The 18,814-nt window shown below is 35.6% G+C and overlaps 1 protein-coding gene across 1 annotated transcript in view; it reads left to right on the forward strand.

The window, feature by feature from the left end:
• Positions 1-18,814, forward strand: part of gfra4a (GDNF family receptor alpha 4a) — a 287,628-nt gene that overhangs the window by 76,755 nt on the left and 192,059 nt on the right. Inside the window, exon 2 of the mRNA XM_067421642.1 lies at positions 15,654-15,782. The gene's annotated coding sequence lies outside the window, so the exon portion shown is untranslated. The remainder of the gene's footprint in view (positions 1-15,653; positions 15,783-18,814) is intronic.

Raw genomic sequence — 18,814 nt, forward strand, 5'->3', positions numbered from 1 at the left:
GTGTGAATGAGAGGGAACCAAGTGGAACAGTGAGGTTACAGGAAGAAGAGGTAAAGAAGGTGCAGGATTTTAAGTACTTAGGGTCAACAGTCCAGAGCAATGGGGAGTGTGGAAAAGTGGTGAAGAAGCGTGTGCAGGGAGGTTGGAATGGGTGGAGAAAAGTGTCAGGTCTGTTGTGTGATAAAAGAGTACCAGCAAGAATGAAAGGAAAGGTGTACAGGACAGCAGTGAGACCAGCGATGTGGTATGGTTTGGAGACAGTTGCACTGAGAAAAAGACAGGAGGAAGAGCTAGAGGTAGCAGAGCCGAAGATGTTGAGGTTCTCTATGGGAGTGACGAGGATGGATAGGATCAGGAATGAGTACATCAGAGGGACAGCACATGTGAGATGATTTGGAGACAAAGTTAGAGAGGCCTGGTTGAGATGGTTTGGACATATTCAGAGGAGAGAGAGTGAATATATCAGTAAAAGGATGCTGAGGTTAGAGCTGCTAGGCAGGAGGTCGAGAGGAAGACCAAAGAGGAGGTTTATGGGTGTAGTGAAGGAGGACATGAAGGTAGTCTGTCTGAGAGAAGAGGATACAGAGGATAGGAATAGATGGAGGCAGCATTCGCTGTGGAGACCCCTGAAGGGAAGAGCCGAAAGAAAAAGAAGAAGAAGATATATATAATGGATAACTTTCAATCATTTATAATAAAGGTTTAGAAAGTTTTTCATTTTTATACACAAACTTTAAACTGGATGTCCACCATCTGGACCTAAAAATATATTTTCCCCTTGATAGGCATTCAAAATTATTTTGCATGTAATGAAATTAAGTAATTAGATATTACTAGTAGACATTTTACCAGTTCTTTTTGGAGAGCTTTTAAATGCATGAACTTAATTGATATGACTTACTAATGTTCAAACGGTGTACTTGGATGGCACCTGTGCCAGCTGAGCAACTTTTATTGACATATTTCTCAAATAAATAAATATTATTGTATTATAAGTATTATAGACTTTCACTTCACACCCATGACTTATTATACAATTTAACATCTAAAAATGATATTTACAAAAAAATAAGCATAAATGTAAATGAGTTATAATAAAACATTTTCCAAAAATGGCACTCAATCTGCCACTCATTTTTCATTCTCCAATGATACGTCTAATGCTCCAAATATAATGAGCCCCGTCCTCTATCAGGGAGCTCAGCAAAGAGAGCGAACAACACACTGCACTGCCGTGAGGAAAGGCACAACTTCAAACACAAGGACAGAGCACATCCATCTGTTTTCTCGCTCACACTTCGCTCTCAAAGCCTTGCTCATTCGCTCCTTCCTCCCTTATACACTTAGTCACTCTCTCACGTTCCCTCTCTTCCATTTAGCCTCCCCCGCCCGTGTTCCTTTCAAGTTGAAATTAGCTTCGGCTAAAATGTTGTAGTATGTAACATTTGTTTATGTGACATACTTGTCCCTACTCAAATAAACAAATAAAAAAATAAATTAGTGTCATGAAAAATATTTGCTTTCTACGGAGATATTTTTGTCTGTAATTTATGATACATGGAGATGGTGTTAGATTTGCTTTAAGTGTTAAACGCTCCATAAGGTCTTTGCGTCTCGAGCAAACTGTTTGGACTGATAATAAAAGCTTGTTTGCTGATTTAAATGTAAAGAAATTATCAAGTAACCAGCTTTTAAAATGGGCCGAAAGCCCAGTATTTGTTTGTTGGGTTTAGTAAGTTAATCTTTTTTCTAAAAGGAAACATTAAATGCTATGTAGTGTGCATTTAAAACATGGGTTTTGGAAACGATATCTAAGAGCGTGAAGGGTTCAGAAGACTGTTATGAAAATATTAGGGGTGAAATTATGCCACATATTGAGGTACACAGTATGATTTTTCATGTTTATAAAGCATTGTTGAGTCTAACAACACTCTCTGCTTCTCTATAGCTCAGCTTGAGGCTAATCGTTCTGGCACTGAATAAATGTTTGTATTTTTTTTTAAAATATGCTTTATATAAATGTCACCACCTGAATGTCTATCATTCTCTGCTGAAGCAAAGCCAGAGCCTGTAACTATCATCTGTTTGTGAAGAACAATTCCTCCGGCCATCCATTTAGCTCAAAATGGGTTGTCTATTCAATCAAACCTACTGTATAATCTTACTTACCACTTTAAGCCTAAAAGCTCTCCGGCAAACATTTCATTCTCTTATTTAGATAACCATCAAAAAACACTAGTTGTTCTCTAAAATATGGACAAATGGCATCACAGTTCCCCTTTAACACATGCTTTCTGTTCCCTCCAATACAGATATGCAAAATGAACACCATCTGCAATTTACTGCTAATCGCTGAGTTGTGCCTTCACACTGGATATGTCATTTGGGATTTTCTATCAGATATTCTGTTCATTTAACTGCTGAGGCCGTGCTCTCTGTGAGTGTATATGGAGTATTGAAAATAGCCATTACCACATTTGCAAATATATGTTACCCTAAATGAATAAGACTAGAGAGATTTTTTTTCCCTCCCCTCTTATTTGTTGATCATATTTTTTTTAATATGTAATACATTTACGTTTTCTCAACTTAAGGAGAAAAACGACATGTTTGGTCATAATTTAGTGACCTTCATGCTGTTTTAACCCTGTATCATTTTATTCTGTGAAAATCTGCTGGATGGTGATTTTATATTACCAGTCTACAGAAAGAATAGAAGTACACTGCAAAAAAATATTGTTGGTTTATCTTAAAAAAGTAAGTAACCTGGTTGCCTTAAAATGTTGAGTTTATTAAAATAAAAACATTTAGTTGATACAATTGAGTTGGTACAAGGAAATTGGTTTAATAAATAGAAACTCAAAATATTAACCACATGAGAAAATTGATAAATCATGAAAACAGCTAAATTTGGCATTTTCACTGGATCACAAATAAAAAAACAATTACCCAATATGCTTTACAAACTCTTTTAATAATATTTGAATATAGGTTGTCGATTCTCAAAAATGTTCTTTGTATTAACTAAAAAAAATATTTCAGTGAAGTCAAAATTTTAAGGCAACCAGATAACTTTTTTTCAAAGATTTTTTTTTACAGTGTATCAGAAAAGACTGCACTAACTTTGTGAAGAACAGACCAAAATAATTAAGTTATTCACTGATAATCTTCTCCTCCACCTGAGCTCTTACATCTCAATCAAATAAAAAATGTCTTTGTATACATGAGCTATGACAGCAAGTCATGTGACAAATTACATGACATTTAAGATAGCAAATGACATTTTAAATTTATGGCAGAGAGGAAGATTAACCTGAAATATGAGAAAATTGCATTTTTGTTAAATACTTTGTCTGGTGCCGAGTCAGAATGAGCAAAACATCAAGTAGATGGAGTCCATCAACACCTGCACATTCTGCAAAGTTACTGTCATACCCTGCTCTGACACACACAGGTTAAATATCTAATTGCAGCTTTACTTGGGTAATCCACAACAGGGGCGGAGCCAGACGATGTAAAAATTTGGGGCTTAGCCCAAACCTAGGGAGATTTTTTTTCCCATTTACATCAGCTAAATGCACTATTTTTCAGGCTGTTTGAGATAATAGAATGCCTACAAATCTATATACTATCTGGGAAAATGATAAGTTACTCAGTTAAAAAAAAAAAAAAAAAGAATTCACCCAGTAGAGCCTACAACCTCTTTGGTATTTAACTGTTCTCCAGCTGTAGTGAATCCAAAACGCCAAAAATGTTAAGGATGACTCATTTTAACCCCTGGCAAATAAAAAAGGCAACCATTATCTGACTATTTTTAAGTTAGCCTGCATAGGTAAAATTGGAATTTGGTGTAAACATCATTATTAATCTTTAGAGTTCAGTTTGGTTTACTTTGTGCTTAGCTGACAAATTTGCTACATCAGAATCCATGACCAATCAGATGTTTTCGGCTGCAAACTTTCACGGTTGGTTAGTTCTACAAAGGAAATGCCAATATTTGGATTAGACAGCGCTGTGTGTGAGACTGAGAGCTTTATAATGATACCAGGCATGACATGTTTCTGTGAATGGAGACCGCACGGGAGCTCGCGTTAGAATAACTTTGGATGACTTCAGGTAGAAATCTAAAGGCGCACGGTGACAAAATATTATGAAATAACCACCATAAATGTGTAATGTTGCCTTTTTTTATTTTGACATGAAAGCTTACATGTTAAGGGAGTAAACTGGCCCAAAATCTCAAAATTGACTATGTTTCCATCTGTCGTGTTAATAAGTAACACCTAACGTTAACTCGCTAGCTATACAGTCATGTAACTCAACAGTGTTACAACAGCGGATTCACAAACCTGTAACACTTTCGTCTGACGCATAATCTCTCTCTGGCCGGTGAGGTTTAGTGTTCCTTTAAAAAAAATGTGTAGTGTCCATGTTAACTATAGTTAACTACGACGCGGGTGAAATACAAAAGCCCGCCAATCCCTGATGACAACGACGAAGAAGATGATGTATATTCTTCTTTATTAGTTTTTATTGGCAGTTGGCATTGGCAAACAAGCTGAGTGATGTGCGATGCATTGCCGACCGCCACACACACGGTAATAGAGCTTTTGTTTCATTTTTTGCCGCTCCAGTCTGAAAGACTGAGAGGAAATGAAACAATATATATATATATATATATATATATATATATATATATATATATATATATATATATATATATATATATATATATATATATATATATATATATATATATAGTTTTTTTTTTTTTATTATTTTTATTTTTACTGAAAGATTCGGGGCTTTTGACAAAACAATCTGGGCTTAAGCCCAATTAGCCACCCCCCCGCTCCGCCCCTGATCCACAATCATAGTCCCGAATACAATTGAAGGGTCAAATTCACAGGGCAAACAATCCAAACAATAACAGGGCAGAAAACAGGGTAATCCAGGAAACACTGTAAACCTGAACGTTCAAATTAATTAAATAGGTTAAGTAGTGTATACTCAAAGTTTTAGAAAAAGTTCTAATAACTAAATTATTTCAAGATGATGTAACATGGTCTTCCTTTTGAGTAATTTTAACTAATATTTTTTGATTAAATTGATTTTTTTGTGAATAAGTTAGCATACCTTAAAAACATAAATTAAATATAACTTAATAAAATTAAGTAATTACATGCTAAGAATGAAATACATAAACTTAAGGTTTTAAGTTATATAAACTCAAAATCATAAATAATTAAAATAGCTCACTCTGGTCTTGCTTTGATGTGATTGGCCATTCAAGGAGTTCTGTCTGGCAACAAGAGAACTAATTCACTGATTGGAGGACGTTTACAAAAGGCAGTCCTTTTCGCCTTGTCTGTTGCTGATTTAAATTAAGATGGAGACTTTTTCATTGTGTGCAATCTTAAATTCGGTAAGTAAAAATTTGTAAGTTAAACCTACCAATAATATGTAAACTAACTTATAACTAACCGGATTGACTTTATTTCTGTTTCAATGAAAAGAATAGTTTTGTTGGAAGTCACCATGATGGAGATAAGTGTTTGCTTTAGTTGGGCTCTTGACCCTTGACTGTGTAATATTAGTAGTTCTCTGGCTGCTTTGTGAGACACATTTGCCGCAATGCATGTTGGGACCCATGAGGAAGTTTTGATTGGTAGTACCCAGCATGATGAAACAACGACAACTCAAACCATTACAAATTGAGTTTTGTTAACATAAAATGGTGTGGTTGTGTACTTAATTTTTAAAGTTCTGTGAAAACTCAAAACTTTGTTATAATAACTGAAAATAATTGAGTTACCTTCACAGAAAAGAGTAAGTCATATTAACTGCAAATATTTGAGTTGAGCTAAATGAGCACTTTAATTTAACTGTTATCAAAAGGTACAAGTAGCAGGTAATCCAACCTTTTAAATTCTGGAAAATTGTGACTTTTTAAGTTAATCAACTTAAAAAAATTGAGGCAAACGATTGCCTCAATTTTGTTGAGTTCTGGTATCTTATTCGGGTTTACAGAAAGTCAGAATTATTACACTAGACATTTAGAAGTAGTGGTCAGAAATGCAGTAGTGACACAAACAAGGCATTGCAAAAAAGAGTGAAAACACAGGGCTTAACAAGCTAAAGACACACAGCAGAACCTAATCACATCACAATGAGTCCAGGCAATGGGTTATGGGATTCACATTTTATGATGAGATAGCCCAGGAGTCAGGACGAGTGCCCTTTGGTGGAGATTTTGGGCACTCCAGTCCAGCTACACACCTCTTTGTGGATTTGACATTTTTTTATCTTGGTAAAGTTCGGCAGTTTTGATTTATATAATGTTGGATGTTTGATGATCACATTATATTTCAGTGATGCTGTCAGTGATTTCCCCATCAATGACAGGGAAGTGTTGTGTCACAAATGGGAAAGAGTTCAGCACGTTGTTCATCGAGGGTAATCTGTAAGACAGGGTGCTATTTTGACACTTTTCTTAAAAAGTAGTTGTTGAATGCAATTAATTCAGTATTATTCAAATACTACCTAATGCTGCTTTTCGCCAAAATTGAATGTCTCTCACTTTATCTTCACGGTTTAGAAAGTATGTTTTTTTATTTTCACCCAGAAACTTTAAGCTCTTTCATAAAAGGATTTAGGGAAAGAGAAGTCGTAGTGAGACAGTGGTTTCCACGGAAACATGCATACAGTGTTTTATTCTTGCATTCACGCAACATAGGTTGTCACATCAAAGGACACAAAAATAGTTCACATAAATATCACGGAAAGAATAAGTAAAATGAGAGGCAATCTCAAAGGTGGTATTTTGAGCAATATCCAATATCCTTATAGGATCACACTGGAGTTGTCATTTATGCTAAAGAGCACTTATGTCATGTATTGTTTTAGTTTCTTAGCTTATTAAAAGCTTATAGTATCAGAGGGTTAAACGTATGTCTTTAAGGGTTTTCCTTCCGGTCTGATGTAAAGGATGGTGCTCTTGGGCCTGTTCCTGATCTGTTTTCCTGGCATGAGTTGCTCTCTCTGTTCCCTGCTGCACAGTGTGACAGATGATTGATTAGCTCATCTTTTTCTTGCCGGTCAGACCGGCGTTGGCGAATAACAGCAGCCTTGACGTGACACACATGGAAGCACACACTCAGACACACATGCTTGCAATTCACACAAGCAGCTAACGTAACTAACACACATAATATCAAGCCAAACGTAGACGTCCCGGAAAAATAAAATACCCTGTCATACAAGGTTTGATAAAATACATCTTTATACTCCTAAAAATGAAAAGCTACAATACCGAATGTGGGAAAGTACCATCATAGAGATATACCTCGGGACAAAACATAAATACCAAGTGAAGAAATAGGGGAGACTGGGGCTAGTCTTCTAACTTTAGTGAATATTTCTCAGGGAAGGTTTATTTGAATTTCTGTACACATAACTTAAAGTCTTGTTTCTAGAAAAAAACAAAAACAAAAACGTTTCAACCTTTATAGTCGTGCAGAAGATGTCACTTTGTTTGCCCAGCCCTATCCGTGAGAGGCGTCAAAGCTTGCAATGCTTCTATACATTGTGCTGCTAGGTGTAATCAACTGTGATAATTACCTTGATGTACAAAAAGTGTAAATATAATACACAGAGTTGATCACAGAGCTTGTGTTTGCCATAAGCCAAAAGCCTATTGGCAAATTTGTAGGCCAATCGGTCACACTGGTTCTCTGGATAAAAACCAGGGAACCAGTGTGACCGTTTGGCCTACAAAGTGACGTCATGTATACCTGTATTACTTGCACTACATTGCCATGGGGAAACAAAATGCAGTTCATTACACCAATTACAACATGGCCATTACAGCATGTTGTTACACCTGGGGTAAGTTGTCACACTGGAATATGCCATTAGATGAACTAGGCTTTGCATGTTTTATAAAAAAACAAATCCATGTTGAACCCTGTCTCGTAACAATACATTGATCTCTTAAGACAGGGGTTTTAAAACTATGATGCAAGGACCCCCAAATATGATAAACCTTTTAGGACCCCCTTCCTAAAATCCATCTATATGTGTGTACCACAAAACCAGGCATAAGGGTCCAAAAAATTAATAAAGATTTATACATATATCTTCATTGAATGTGAACTTTATGTAATATCCTAATGATTTTTGGCATAAAAAATATTATTTTGATCCATGCAATGTATAGTTGGCTTTTGCCACAAATATACCCGTCAGACTTATGACTGGTTTTGTGGTCCAGGGTCACATATTTTTAAGTATGAAAAAACATTTAAACTGTTAGATAAATAGTAAGTGTGACATTATAAATACAACATATTATTTCTAAACTTAAATTGGCTATATTTAATGTTGGATGTATAAACCTGAAAAAGAACATTTTCAATAAAAAAAAGTGTATATAAGCAACTTTCATGATAATTGTATGTAAGCAGGTTACGTACTGCGTTAAGAATACAGCCTTACAACCCCAGTGAGAGAGATAAAGGAGACTAGTGAGAAATATATATATATAATCTCACCAGAAAGATATAAAGCAAACATACAAATCTTAAATTGAGTTAGAATGTTCGATAGACTTTAACCATTTTTGCTTTGTCTTTTTTCCCCCTGAAATTTTCTGGGTACCCCTTAGAACCTTCCGGATGGATCCCAATCGGTTTATGTGCGAAATCAAACAGTATTTGTATAATTTTTTTTATCTCTAATATGCCACTATGTCCAACAGCCTTCAACATGAGATCACTTGCTTCTGGTAAGTGAGGTCTGTACACGATCTGGCATATTTATATATATGTCTTTCCTGTAGCTCAATGAGTAGAGCATGTCATGGGTTCGATTCCCAGGGAAAGCAAGAATTGACAAATGTAAAATGTGTACCTTGAATGCAATGTAAGTAAGTGTATATACTGTATATAAAATGCATTTATAACATTAAAATATAAAACTATTACCTTTAATTATTTGTAATATTAAAATCACTTTTTGATAGATATTCCAAAATTGGGCATATGTGGTAATAAACTAGATTACAATTTCCACCCAAAAAAGATGTAGTTGTGAGGTGGCCTGATTGGAGCGAATCCCCCAGATAATTGGTAGAAGACACAGTAACAAGCACTAGAACATTCAGCTTGTAATTGAAAAAAGCCTCATGAAAGCTTGATGCTAATATGTGTTTATCGAATGTTAACAAATGCTCAAGGTTTTGCTGGTTAGCATGGCCTAATTATGCCAAAACTACGCCATCTGGTTTTAAAAAGAAATGTCCCTTTGAAAATTTGTACGAGGGTTTGAAGATGTAAGTGGGGACAAAGACTTAAACAATTATTTGCACTTATTTTCTGGTTCAACACATCATGATGTAATTTAGTTAAAGCCTCATTTAAGCTTGATAAATGCACTTTTAATATATTTGAGTTAATATTTTAGTCATGTCTGATCGATGCTACATTTTGGATCTGCGAGTATCTCTTCATGCCTCGTGCCGGCAGGTCAAAGTCAGAAGATAGGTCTACCTCAGCCTCTGGCAGCCGTTCTCCCTTCATTGCTGTGTAATTATGCTTTTGTTATCATGTTATTACCATTCACTAACGGCTTCTGGCATAATAGCACGGGTTTTATCTAGCGCTCTAAGTGTTTGTCACAAGTTTATCCCCTGGGACAGGATTTATGAGGGACATGAAAGATGGAAGGTAAAAGGATGAGAGAAAAAGAGAAAGATTAGAAACAGATAAGTGGCAGATGCACAAAGGTAGGATGAGAGAGGAGTGCGTGATTAAGGGATTCTGCCTAAATTAAAAGCCTAGCTGTTTGACCTTTCTGAGGTGATTCTGATGTTCCACTTTTTGCAGATGAGATTGAGAGGAAATAAAAGTGAGCGTTCTAATTGTAAGCAATTTAGTCAAACGGGAGGAAATTAGCATCTCATTTGTAAGAGGGACTGGGAGAGATCAGCTGCACTGATACTGTTTCATAAGGAGAGCAGAGTGTACTAGAAAATACTTCATATTTGAAATTTCTCAGCCAGACGTTGCAGCGCAATTCAGTGCAACACACTCGCAAAAAGGGCATGCGTCTCCACTGACTTTTATACATGTGACCAAAAACATCTCTCTGAATTGATGTAATTATTCTCTGAAAATATGAATGTACTTTACCATTCAAGCATTATAAATTATTACTAACTTTTAATTTGCATTATGTTGATTGTAAAGACATTTATGTTACAAATGATTTCCATTTCAAATAAATGCTGTTTTATTCATCAAAGAGTTCTGAAAAAAAAGCATTGATAATAATAAAAATGTTTATTGAGCACCAAATCAGCATATTAGAATGATTTCTAAAGGATCATGTGACACTTCATCATCACAGGAATCAAATATATTATACAATTTATTAAAAATAAATCATTTAATTTAAATTGTAATATCTCACATTATTTCTGTTTTACTGTGTAATCAAAAAAAGCAGCCTCGTTGAGCATAAAATAATTATTTCAAAAATATTACCCCAAAATTTTGAATAGTAGGGTATTATTTTGATTTGAATGTGAAAACTTTGAATAATGGCTTACATTATTGCTTCGGTCAGAAGACATGTAAAGGAGCTGTATTTAAAAAATTTTTTTTTTATTGTATAACCCTACAATACATGACCCAAAAACACTTATGAATGTCAAAATAACCCCTATTGGATTCAGTAATAATCCTGGTTTATTTTTATTTTCAGCGTAATGAGCATGGGTGTTTATGTGAGAAATATTAATTTGCAGATTAGCTTGCAGACAAGACCAGCACATCCCACGGGAATAAAACAAAACAAAAACAAACTCTTTTCCTTTGAGGAAATTAGACAAATACATGCCATTGTTGATGTTATGGTCTTCTGGATGATGAGAAATATTTATTCAGCCATGTTCAAACTCTCAGTTGAACTTTAATCTAGAAAATACAACACCCTGAACATAGTTCAAGCTTGTTAACATGCTTGTCAACACTTTGCAGGTACAGTAGTTTGAAGACTCTAGCTTTTGTGCTCAGGTCCTGATAAGAGTCCTCTGAAATCTCAGGACACAAAGAGTCCATCTGTAAACTAGGGCAGGCTAAGGAGTCGCTCTGGTTTAATTAAGATCAGGCTTCTCTGAGGACACCTGCCAGCAAAGAACCTGCCTGCACAACTGTTTTCCCCAGCATAACTCATGTTTGATTAGCCCAGCACTAGTTTCTCGGTGAGCTTCACCAAGTGAATGACAGCTCATGAATTGCGGAAAACCCTAACTTTCACATTTCCAAAGGAGGTATGTGTGACAGATGTGCCAGGCTGACTCACCAGCCAATCGCAGCGCACACCACCCTGAACTAACCATCTCATCAAGACGCCTACATAAACACACACTTATACGTTGTGGACTTCTTCCTAGACTCCTTCCAAGTCTGATCTTCAGCACTTCTCCTGTATCTATACCTCCTGCAATGAAAAAAAAAAGAAGAAGATTTTTACAGCTTGTTCAAATTGCTTCATTAAATTGAGCTAAAGCAACTAAATTGCTATACATTTTGTCCTAACTTAATTTGATTGTGTTCAATCCACTTAAATATGTCGAATTGAAGTCAAACTTAATCCGTTTGTTAAGATTACATGAATGATTTGTGTTGCATTAACGGAAACTGGACGGAGCTTGTTAGCTCCCAACTGGCTTTGCTTATGGCTAAATCAAGTGTTGTTATTTTATATGTAAAAGTGATATTTTATGAGCTAGATGAAAAAGAGGGAGACTTGATTGTGTTGGAATTTTTAGAAAAAATTAAATTACAGTGGGTTACCATTGTGGAGAAGAGTGGGGCATTTGCTTGCTGTGGAGTGGACTTATACAACTAATGTCAATAAGACATTGCTGAAAGAGCTTTTAATGCTTAGCAATATGCTAATGTGTGCTATTGCTAACTAAAGGTTTGTCAACTAGCTAGTGCAGTACTATTATAATTCAGTTTTGTAACATTATATGAAACTGAAGTGGATGAATATGATTTTGAATGCCTGAATCATGTCAGGGAGCCACATAAAAATCTAATTGACTACTTAATTGGATCACTTTAAATGTATTCATTCCATGATGTTGAAGTTACATGAACAAATTATGTTTGTTTAACTTAATTGATTCATGTGGGACGGATGTACACAATTAAACAATTTAATCCAACACAGTTTTTTCAGTGTTCTCTTCTCCAGCGTCATCATACACCGTTTCTTTTATTAGTGTCCCGTAACATTAAACCAGTATGAACAGCAATGTAAAGTGCATGGGCTATATCTAACAGAAACGATCACGTTTAACAAATTACCAACGTAGCTTTGCACTGTTAATTTTGTTTATTAACCGCTCCATTCCGTGCTGATCGGCCGGCTGGTACGGATATGGTTTAGTTTTCTACTGTATAGCAATGTAATATAAACGAGTCAGGTGTTGCCTTGGTAACGCGAGTTTACAGACGATACACGTGATATAAATAGTGACTGCGTTATGAAGGATGGCCAGATATATTTTTTAAACTTCTTATTAGTTTTTGTTCACATCACTCAAAAAGCGCTTTTAGCAAGTTACAGAGAAACTGGCAGCCAGGCGACACACAAGTTATCGATTCTGAGCGGCAACATCACTACAAGCATTCTAGCAGCGCGGTAGTCAGTGTATGCAGGGACATTTATCATACCCCTTTGTTCGAAGTGTGGTCCTGAAAAATCTCAGTTTGAAGGGCTATATGGCTCTTCCCCTTCCTCCTACCACTCCAGCCAAAAGAGAAACGAGACACCCCTACCCCTTCACGTGAACGCCCAAAACAAAGGGGTAGGGGAAAGTGAAGGGCTAAGGGGTAGAATTGGGATTAGGCCTTAGTCTCCATCACCATCCACAATCTCCTGGCCTGCCTGTAAGTCAAACGTCATCTGACATTCATCATAACAGTTAAAGTATATAACATTTTCTTACTTACCATCCACGATTCTTCAGTTTCCGTGGTAGTCGATAAACTCCATGCAGAGCTCTCCTGTGTGTTCTGAGTGTACTTACTTCCGTAACAGTATGTGTCATGGGTTTAATTTGTTAGCAAACCTGGAAGAGTTTGGGTCACAGTTTCAATTCACTTATTCGTGCCGCACTAAAAGGGCACCTGATAAGGCTGAATGTTGTAAAGTATGTTTACTTCTGTCAGAGATGCTTATCGTTTGTTGTTTTATGTAACAGTGCCCTTCTCAAAACAATGTTTTGCATTTCAATACCATTTCAAATGTGCAAATGTTCCAAGCGTATAAAACAGAAAATCCCCATACTTTTAGATTCCGTCTCTGAGTTTTGAATTTATTTTATTTCACCTTTTCTCTGCGTGCGGGGGCGTCTGCACATTATTTGTCTTTTAGCTACTTTCTCTGAGGTTTGACTTTTTAGTAGTGTATGTAATTTTTTTCCACGGAATACAGAAATCTGTCATTTTGGTCCATTTTTCTCATCTGTTTGTCCTGGGAAAGTTGAGTGAGCAGCTAATCTGTGCCAGAGGAACGTGGTGTGTGTTCTGAGAGGTTTGTTTAACGATGTGCTCACTGGCTTGTTATTTACATAAGCTAACAAGGTTATTGGGAGCTTTGGCTGGCTGAATGTCACCGTGGTTTTAAAGTATATGAGAATTTAATAAGCATCTCTGTCAAAGCGCGTTAGAGAGAAGGAATGTGGGGCATGAATATTTATGAGGGCCTCTTCAGAGGGATTTAATCCTGAGCTACCTGCTTCAGCTTCCTTCCAAAATGACTTGAGACAATCTGCTGCCTGTGTTTATGAAATAGCCCCACTCACCCCCCACAACACCCGGAGAATTTATGATTAGAAGAGCATGAAAGGACTTTTTTTTTAATGCTGACATTCAATATGCAGTTAGGATGAAAAAAACAACAAAAACAACGAAAAACACAACACACACAAATGGATTTGTCTCTTTGCCAACAAAATTCCATTTAGCTCATTTCACTGGTTGTTTGTTTCGATTGTAATATTTTTATTATTCCACAATAGGTTGTCTGCTTTGCATGTCCACTGGGTAGGATACCAGTTTTTCTTCTTCTTGCGCTTTCCTCTCTAATGCTGTTGCCATGGACAGCAAAACTGTTGGTGACATCTAAACTTCAGGTCTTTTTTGCTCATTGATATCAAATGTAGACTTTGACCTTTTGATTTTCAGCACATAAAAGATGATAAAGTGGACTCATTGCATCCCATCTGCTCATGTCTTGTTGCTCTTTCAACTGATGAGAGGTGATAAGAATAAAAGTTTATTGGTTTAAATGTGTTGAATAGATTAGATGAATATTTGCTGTGGTTATACACACACAACAAAAAAACAGATCTTTGCTTGTTAAGTTTAATTCATGAAAATGAATGAAAGCAACTGAAATAACGTATTTATCGCCTTATTTTATTGCACAAAATCTAAAATCATGCATCCATGTAGTTTAATTATGAAAAAAAGGAACTTACCAAACATCCAAAAAGCTCTATGGCACTTGTTGTATGTGCATATGAATGATGGTATTTTATCAGCCAGAAAACTGGCTTGTAAAATGTGTAAAGGGGTCAAAATAGTGACATGCAGGTACCCCAGAAGCGAGAATCATGAGAAAACCTGCGTAATTAAAAAAAATACTACTGTTATTGAGTTTTTCAGGCGAAAATGTACACTGTAAAGAGTAATAAGTTGACTTTACTTAGAAAAGCTGTGGAAACTGATTGTCTCAGAATTTTCAAGCAAATCAGGTCATCATTTTTGACTTGATACTACTTGGCTTGCTACTACTTTGTAGATTAACTTGTGTATTTGTAGAGGTTACCATTAAACTTGAGTACAAGTAACTCAATTTCAAAAGTTCAGCCAACTTACATATATAAGTTGGGGTTTATAAGCAGAACTTAAACAAAAGTTATTTTAGTTCTTTTAATGTCTGCTTGTTTATTTTACTCTATGAATGTGTGGAAACTGACTGCCTTAAAATTCTCAAGTAAGCTGAACTTAACACTCAATTAAATTGCATCAAGCTGTTCTTACTTAAACCATTCAAGTCGACATAATCTTTATCTGTGAGCTGAGGAGGTGTACTCTCAGAATGCATTGCAGCATGAATAAATTAATCACAGGGCAATCGTAACTCTGTTTTATTATTTTTGGCTTTATTTTACCATTTTATTTGCGAGCTTTTGTCAGTATAACCCTATTAATGACAGCATATGAACTGGTAATGTTCTTATTAAGTGTAAAAAAAATAGTTTTACGATTGTTGTGTTTTGCATGCTGAATGTTGAAGTCTGTTTGTGACTCAAGCATGGTCAATTGTTGGATATTGTCACAAATTTAGAGGCATTATATCAACACAGTTAGAAGTTTGTCATAAGTGTTAGCAATAAAATGTTAAAAGATCATTAATTGGTATTACATTTTTATATACATGTGTAGATATATATATATATTTTATATGCCTTTTACATATACTTTTTTATAATGGTTATTATTTTCATTAAAACTGACATTTAACAAAAGGAGACTGGGTTGTGATTAATGTCATATTTCATTTTATTACAGTGAAGATAATCAGTCAAAACAGTGGCAGGAATCCCTCCGTCACACACACAAACGAAGATCTGCTGCGAGGGGACGCGGTTCTGGCGCCTGTACTGAACTGTGGTGGGCAACGGAGCTTCTAAAAAACTGGTACGCTTTAGCGTTCTGTCCTTTATTAGGGTTGAATGTTGTGACATTTTTTGGTTCGTTTAGATGTCGTTGGTCCATGTTGCATTTATATTTGTGTCTAACCTCACTAGAGTTTGTTTAGAAGCGGGCCGAGACCTTTTTTTTAGGGTCTCAGTCCGCTTGTTTGTTGCACACCAGGGTTTGGATGGTGTTCACACTTATTCAAATGAACCACACTAACAGAGCAATCACAGTTTCTAATAAACAGTTCTTGTGGTATGCCAGGAAAAGACTAGAAGTGGTCAATGTTTAGTAAAAAGTAAATGTATTTAAATATGCATTAAAAAGTCCACATAGTCACTCACATTTTCATTGCATCTAGGCATACAAAGAGAAATGGCTAATATAGCGACCCTGACCACACCACACAGACCCCTTGACCTTCCGGTGGCGGTTTTCATTAGAAGCTTATGCTGTGATCTTGCCCTGGTGAGCAAACATTCATTTTACTTTAAATGCTTTCACTGCTAATGATTCAAAACATCAGATGGCTTTGACTTTGTAATATCAACTTCAAATGAATCATTGTCCCTTAAAAAAAAAATCCACATAATTATCTTCTTATCTGGAGTGGCAACATGCAGAGTGTTTTTAAAAAAAGAAAACCTCATCAAAGAAGAAACTCTAGACCATTATCACTTTCATAACTACACTAAAAGGATGTCAAATTATAATAGAGAGCTGCTTTGAGAAGCGTTTTGTCTCAAAGTGGGCAAGTTCTTTTCATTTGGCCTTCTTGTTATGTCATTATGAATACACTCCCGGAAAAACTGTCATACTCCTAAATAATAATTTTTAGCACTGAATGCCGTGTTATAAAACTTATCATGAGAACAATTTACAATAAAATAAGACCTCTGGCAAGCTCATCCCATAATTTTAACTTGAACACTGTCCAATGACTGGAATGAGTCCTCTGTTACTCCTTTTACACTGAAATGGTGTTGCTTCTCATTCCAGAGCTGGTTCTTGGCATCTTTGGCATCTCTGGGAATCTTTTAGAATCTTTAGTTTGTCAGTGATATTGCTGTTGTATGACAGTTCAATAAACATTAAGTTAATATTGAGGAACATAAATTTTAGGCACAATATTGCCAGTTACTGTGTATTTTCTCTCTGCCAACAAAAATATGTCCAAAAGAAGGCACGGCAGAATTAATGCAGCATCTCCAAACAAAGCCCAGCGCTTCCTTCCTAAACGAATCAGTGTTTTTGCACAAATCAATACACGTAAAGACAGCCATTTGTTTTGTAGAAAGAGTTGTATGGGAAAAATCTCACATTTATGCTCTGTTTTGAGGATGTTTTAGACTAGAACTACCGGAATCCTATAATTAGAATGGCCATAGCAGTCATTCTGACTATAGACCATTTCATTTTTGTCATATTTACATTCGAAATTTTTTTTTAGAAAAAAAGTTACCTGGTTGCCTTACATTTTTGAGTTCATTGAAATTAAAATTTTGAGTTAATTCAATGAATTTTTTTTTTGAGATTCGACAACCTTTATTAAAATATTCTTAAAATATTTTGTAAGCATATTGGGTAATTGTGTGACTTTTATTTCTGATGATGCAGTGAAACAAGCCAAATAGTGCTATTTTCATGATTTATCAAATTTCTTTATGTGGTTCAGATACAATAATATTTTGAGTTTCTATTTATTAAACAAATTTCCTTCATTGTATCAACTCAAATTTTTTATTTCATTAAACTTAAAATTTTAAGGCAACCAGGTTACTTACTTTTTTAAGTTAAACCAACAAAAAACAACATTTTTTTTTTTACAGTGAAGGTTTTAGAATGACGCTTTAAATGTCTGTCATTAGTTATGAATCATCAACAAATATCAAAATCCTCAAACAAAATCTTTATTTGAATAAAATTTTAAAATATGGATTAAATGGAGCACCATGCACATAGTACAGTTGTGGTCAGAATTATTGGCACCCCTGGTAAATATGATCTAAGATGGCTGTAAAAAAAAAAAAATCTGCATTGTTTATCCTTTTGATCTATCATTATAAAAATGGGCTAAACCCTATTCTTTCTTTGAAGTAAAAGAATGGAAAGTTGAGGGAAAATCACATTTTGAAATAAATGCTTTGTCCAAAACACATTGGCCATAATTATTGGCACCCTTTTATTAAATAGTTTTTGCAAACTCCTTTTGCTCAGATAATAGCTTCAGGTCTTCTCCTATAATGCCTGATGAGTTTGGAGAACACCTGACCAGAGATCAGAGACCATTTCTCCAAACATAATCTCTCCAGATCCTTCAGATTCCCAGCTCCATGTTGGTGCTTTTTCTCGTCAGTTTACCCCACTCGTTTTCTATAGGGTTCAGGTCAGGGGACTGGGACGGTCATGTCGAAGCTTCATTTTTTGCTTAGTGACACATTTGTGTGTTGATTTTGATGTTTGTTTTGGGTCATCGTCCTGATGGAAGATCCAACCACGGCTCATTATAAGATATCTAGCAGAGACCGTCAGGTTTTGATTTTTCAAAAAGAAAATGGTTTAAGCCAAACAAAAACCTGGTCTAAAGTCAATAGTGCTGTATTTTTTGTGTTATATAAAGGGCACATTAGTAATATGCGCCTATAGGTGAGTGCATAACGTATGTGCACTCTGCTTATTACACACACAGGGATGCGCAGCAGCACACAAACATTTTTTTAATATTAAAGACAAAAAGATTCCTCTCTAGAGAAGCATTCAGTCTTTCCACTCACAAATTCCACCATGTTAATAGAGAATCCAGCATGATGCAAGCGCACCTGGCTTTTAAAGGGAATGGGAGATGAGACTCTTATTGGTTTATTGCACAAGTCATTAAGAGAATAGGTATAACCCTTTTGGGCCATGCACCAGACGAGCAGACCGTTTTATCCATATAGTTAAACTAGTAAAAGTGGAAGTATCTGTTTTTCCAGATAATTCGCTCAGATCATTAAAACAGGGCCCATGGAGTTATTGGAAATGTTTGGATC

The sequence above is a fragment of the Pseudorasbora parva genome, chromosome 17, assembly GCF_024679245.1.
Source record: "Pseudorasbora parva isolate DD20220531a chromosome 17, ASM2467924v1, whole genome shotgun sequence".
NCBI classification, from domain to species: Eukaryota; Metazoa; Chordata; class Actinopteri; order Cypriniformes; family Gobionidae; genus Pseudorasbora; species Pseudorasbora parva.